The sequence below is a fragment of the Nicotiana tomentosiformis genome, chromosome 10 (assembly GCF_000390325.3).
Source record: "Nicotiana tomentosiformis chromosome 10, ASM39032v3, whole genome shotgun sequence".
Classification (NCBI taxonomy): domain Eukaryota; kingdom Viridiplantae; phylum Streptophyta; class Magnoliopsida; order Solanales; family Solanaceae; genus Nicotiana; species Nicotiana tomentosiformis.
Window position 1 is genome coordinate 78,580,504 of NC_090821.1, and position 6,257 is coordinate 78,586,760.

General features: G+C 32.0%; 1 long non-coding RNA gene across 1 annotated transcript; it reads left to right on the forward strand.

Moving 5' to 3' along the window:
* Window positions 1-521: 521 nt before the first annotated feature.
* Window positions 522-2,564, forward strand: LOC104121139 (uncharacterized). Its single transcript, XR_691838.4, has 2 exons — window positions 522-1,096; window positions 1,233-2,564. It is a non-coding gene; the product is annotated as an uncharacterized lncRNA (long non-coding RNA).
* Window positions 2,565-6,257: the final 3,693 nt, after the last annotated feature.

Below are 6,257 nucleotides of genomic sequence, written 5' to 3' on the forward strand. Positions count from 1 at the left end.
CTATGGTTAGTTGGAATCAAAACGATATCTCAAATAGTTCGTATGTATGCGTAGAAGACAAAAGCACTATTTGGGTGATATACTTGGTTCGAACTCTGCAAAAAAGAAATTTTTATGGTAGCTAATATTTTATTCCTTAATTTAATGAATTTATTCCGTGTGAATTCGAGATTAATTAGATTAGTAAGTTTATACTGATGAACAACTCCAAACTTCTACTCCATTTCGTTCAAAAAAATCAAAACAAAAAATTATTCCCTTGTTAGTTCATTCCAAAAAAAAATTAAATGACATCTATCTAAATTTAAAAATAATTTAATTTGAATTTTTCATTTTACAAACTAAGCCATGTAAATGAAAACGGACCTTTTATTTGCTGACCTTTTATCATTAAGGAGTAGGTGGAATAAGGGTTAACCCCGCAATATTTGCAGACATTTTTTGCAAACATATTATTATTATTATTATTATTATTATTATTTCCTGGCCCTTATTTCTTTGTACAAGTAATAATTATCAATTTACCCGCGAGTCAAAGTTCTTCCACGTACAGTTCCAGGTGTTTAAGTTGCAGACAAACACTAAAAGCACAATACTTCACACGCTTCAAGCTTTAATTTAATGGCCTGACCTCTAGCTTTCTATATAAATAATACTCCCCCTCAAGAAGCTTAAACACAACAAGTTCTATAGGGTATATTTCGTAGGCATTTTGCCAGGAAATTGGTGGTCTTATCCTGAATTAAGGCGGGGTGGCTGGTGAGTTCGGGATAAGAGAAGAACTAATGCTCTTACTATAGCACCCGGGCGAAGTTAGAGGGTTGGGAGCGGGTTCGACAAAGCTTAGTAGCTTTGATTCGAACCTTGTTTTTGTCTTAAAAATTTATTGAGTGTATATATATATATATATTATTATTAATTTAGAATTCAATAACTTAAAGAGATTAGAATTTCGAATTCATAAACTTTAAATCTTGGGTTTCGCATGTGATATCACCAACCAAAAGTAGATTCTCGACATCTCAGAACAGAATGGATCCCCTTGCTTTTCGGTGCTTCCTCTTTGATCCCGACCACTCTTTTCATTTGGAACAAGGTACTTTTCTTCTTCTTTCTTCTTCTTCTTATTGGTTAGTAGGATAGGAAAAAAGGAAGAAAGATTGATATGTAGTGCTAGTTTATTTCTTCTTTACTGATTATAATTTTTCTTTGAACGCTTTTTGGAAGAAAAGGTAGTGGCGGAGCCACATGTAGAAAGGGGTGTCAAATGACAATTATAGGTACATAAATATACTATGTGTTGACTCTATATAATTTTCTGGTATATTTACTTTTATATATTTTTACACCCCTTGATAAAAATTTTGGCTGCGTCACGAAGAAAAGGGACGAATCATAGAATTGATAATGGATTTTATATGGTGATGGAGTGCGGCCCTTTACCCGGCCTTGTGTGAATGCGAGATGTTTCGTGCATCGGACTGTCGATTGGGTGAGTGGTTTCCATGCTATGCTTGACAAGTGAGCAGTCCTTTTGCTGTTAACCTTTGTCTCATTGTCTGTTCGACCTTGAAAATATGAGTTCATCATCTACTCACAAACCCTAGCTACTTGATTACTATTAGTAACAAACACGTCTCCACTTACCGTGATAGTGAAGGAGGTGGGGGTATATCTCTACTTTAATTCTTGATTTTGCATTTAAAGTTGTAGCAAAAAAAGTCTAAATATATGAATATAGGCATTGAAAGTCTAAGCATATAGGTGAAAATAGTGCTACCTACTAATTATTTGCATCGATATATATAATTAAACATAAAAAGAGGTACTCCCTTCGTTCTACTTTACGTTTCGATGTGAATTCGAATAGAATTTTTATTTTTGTTGAAGGGGATGTAGCCCCTTAATTAGACTGAAGATACGAAACCACCTGTTCAAAAATAGTAGTAAAAGATTTTGATACTATCGGTATATTTTAACATGTTTTAGAAGGTAATCTTTCTTATTTTATTGGTTATTCATCTCACTTTTTATCGATGATTACCTATATCATTTAAGTAATCTAATAGTGTAAATATTTGCTTTAAAAATAAAACAAGAATTAAGAAGATTAAGGAGAAAATAGTCAAATACTCCTAGCTAGTTGATGCTTTCTTTACTAATTAAGGTCGAACAGACAATGAATCTAAGGTGAAAACAAGTAAAGAGACTGCTGATTTGTCAAGGTTTGCACTGAAATCAACACCAATGCTTGAAGCTCAGAACCAGAAACTTATGGTGTTTAGTTAGACTTTTACATACTCCATCAACCAGAAGTTTTTTGTCTGTCTCTTTCTCTTTATCATTGTATTTTTAACTTGTTATCATAGGTATTTGTCGTATTTTCAAGTTGCTAATATTATTTTTTATAGGATGATTATTGTAGTTATTTTCTTTTGTGTTACATGATATATAGTGTAACGTTTAGTGTACCGAAGTTAAACCCATGTATATTCAGTCTTCTTGGACAATCTTTATGTACGTGGGAAACGACATATAAATGATCAAAACTTCATTGAAATGAATTATCATGAAGATAGGCAGCAACTCATGATTTGAGCAAGTACTTAATAGCAATGTGATTTCTTTTGTGTGACTTTCCGTTAAGTCAAAGTGTGCTCAATTCACAATCAACAATCTTTTATCCCTTATATGATTGTACCATTTCATTTATCGAAAGGCACTACTCTACTGATTTATTTTTCTTATCGACTAGATTGAACTCGCGTTACAAAATCCAAAAAATCTCAGTTAGGGGGTTTCCATTTGAAAATTTACTTTATTTTCCAATGCTCAAATTCGAGATTTTTGGTTATTAAGAATAAAAGGGGTACTTACCACCCCATCATAATCTTTGGTCACAATGAGTGATATTTGATTATTTTTTAGAAATATTTTCCCGTCATTTTGATGTTCTAATATTCAAAATATTTTTTTCTTAGTTACTGAGATAGTTCTCCCTATAAAAACAATGTACAAGCAAATTTTACAAAGCGATAATTCGTTATATTTTAATGGAGAATATCTAAAAAAAAACCTTAACTTGACACAAATTATTAGTTACAACTTTAAATTATTCGTGGTCTTAATTACCTCCTTCAACTTGGCCTTTTGAGAGTCATTACCCCCCTGGATGCTGATGTGGCAAAGTGTGTGTGTGCACTCACTTTTAAGCGCGTGGGAGTGAAGAAAAATTGAACAATCAGCTTCCAAATAGGTTATTTTATAACTTTTAATTGTCATATAGTCATATATATAATGATTTATTTGTTACAACTATGTATTTCTTCTTGCTTCATCTTAACATACAATGTGGACTTTACTCTAACTTTTATTATTTTTAATTTCTTCTAAGATATAATGTTTATTTGCTCCAACTGCATATTTCATTTTTTCTTTTTGGTCGAATTTGTAAAATGTTTGGTAGGAACTCCATCATTTTAGACAAATAAAAAACTTTTAGCAAATATAATGGAGTACCAGTTGTATATATTTCCTATTTTTTTCTTTATATATAATGTCTATTTATTTTAATAGTGTATTTTTATTTTTGAGTCAAACCAATAAAAGAAAATTGGCCATAGCTCCATTAATTTTTACCAAATAAAAAAAGTATAGCCAAAATAATGAACTTGCAATTGTACACTCTTTTTATTTCTTCTTTTGATGCAATGACTATTTATTTCAACCGTGTATTTTTACCTTTTTCAAGTAAAATTTGTAAAACAAATATATTTTTAGAGCACCATAATTTAGAGTTATATAAAAAATTATAGCCAAAATAATAATTTTTAAACTATGTATTTTTTATAACTTTTTAGATGCCTTGACTATTTATTTCAATTATATAAATCTTTATTTTCAGGTCAAATTCAAAAAGAGAATAACTAAAACTTTATTATGTTTAGCTAAATAAAACAAATTAACCCAAATAATGTAGTTCTATCCAAGTTTTATTATAAATTTTATTCAAAAAAAATTATCTAAAAAAGTAACATACTTAAAAGGGTAAAAATATATTTTATATTTCAAAAAATACCACATTGACAGAAAAATTCACGTGGCAGGCGAGTGCATGCCACTTTCTTGGGATGAGATCGTCCAAGGTGTTAACAACTATCGAATAACTAAATATAGGGGGGTAATTAAGACCATAAATAGTTCAAGGATACAACCAATAATGCGTGCCAAATTTAGGGGAGTTTTAAGATGTTTTGCCTATTTTAATTCGCCTATAAAATTTTTATTTTCAATACTTGACTTCCTTTCACTCGTGTAAAAGCAAAAATGTTAGCAGTTTTTGTAATGTAATTAATTTAAAACAGTGCTGCCTACGTACGTAAATTAAATATGTTAGCTTTATCCATACATTTAATTTATTGCATACATGTATTGAAGGTGTTATAATAATTTACCTCAAGCCAAGAGTAACACTTTATTCATATGTTCCTTTTCTTCACATCAAACTTAGTGTAAAAGAGACATACAAAGACAACACTAATAAACTTAGTGTTGAAGGGAAAAGACATACATATTAAAGACAACATTTAATCAGAAATATTCTTCACGTCGTAAGCCAAGCTTATTGTTAAAGGAAAAAAGAAATACAAAGACAACATTTAAATCAGAAAAACACACAAATATATATTTGGAGCAAATATTTGCAACCAAACATTAATTTTCAGTTAGAATCAGAATCATTCATTTAGTTTAACACAGAAAGTGAGAAGTTGAACTATGGAGTGGAAAAAGATTATATATAATTTTCTAAAAGCAATCTATTTTCTTTCTCCGTATAAAGCTCGCTACTCGACTCACAATGGGATGCCAACGATTATTTTTAAAGCCAATGACTACTATGGGGTTAAGGCAGAAGAGTGTAGATTCATAATTGTGGGCAAATTTCTTCGTACAAGGCCTCAAATTGAGAAAATCCGATCCAAATTTGCTGAGAAGATATCTGTAAAAGGTAGTGTAAGAGTAGGGTTTACACAAAAGCTAGAATATGAGAATGTGCCAAAGTACTGCAGGCACTCGATAACTCAATGTAGGAAATTGAAAAAAAGCCAGAAGATGATGGAAATGTCAAGGGAAAGAATGTACCAAAAGAGAAGGGCAACAAAGAACTACAAGATGAAAGTAGCAGGGGAAAACAACAAGAGAAAAAAGAGGCTGTGGGAAATGAGAACCAACAAAAGGATATGAATGTGCAAAATTCTGATAAAGGCTGAGGAGGACAAGAAGACAATGAAAGTGCAGTGAAGGGTAGTAAGGAGAGCAACGCAAATATGGACCAGATTAAGATTATTGAAGAAGAAAATAGTAGAAAAACAGAAGGCATAAATAATGACAAACCATCTGCTAGGGAAAGGACATGAAACAAAAATAAGAAAAAGAAAATAAAAGTTCTCTTCAAGCCAGTCCAATCCGAGGAAAGTAGCAGAAAATATCCTACAAAAACCCTCAAGATAGTTCAACATGACTTGTATGAAACTACAACAGAAGGACAAAATCAACTTAATCGAGTGGAGGAACAACTTGGGAACCAAGAAAGAAACTCAGAGATGGCCTGCAGTAAAGAGGTAGTGGCTAAAACCGGTGGGGAGAATATGAATGAAATAGGAACCAAAGAAATAAATCAAGAAGACTCGGAAAGTAGAATAGACACAAACATTAACAACTCTATGTTAACACTAGCACTACAGTCCAGGCCCAATACAAGCAAGATCTGCACGGCCCATTAGTGCATCCCATCAAGCAGCCCATCAAAAATAACCTTTATCATTTTACTTAGATTTTTAGCTATTGTTTTAGTTATATTAAGATATTTTGTAATAAGTAGGTACAATATTCTAGACCGACAAATTATCTTTTCTTCCTCTCTCTATCTTCAGAAACCTTAGGGTTTTCTTTCAACTTCTCTCTACCCGACAATGGATTTTTGATGATGTTAACATGGTATCAGAGCATGGATTCGTCATCATCTCATCCTCACCTTCACTCTAATGCTACCCTTGACCGGAGTTTTCGTCTTTTCCGTTTGGTTCGCTGAAATTGGGGTTTTCGTCTGAGACGTGAATTTCTTGAAGAAAAATTGGGGATATCTATAATTTTGGTTTGAAGTCGACTCTCCTCGCGTTGTGTTGCTGGAATCTAGTGGTTATCAACATTTTCTGCTTCATTCGAGTGCCATCCTAGGGTTTTCGAATTTGTTCGCA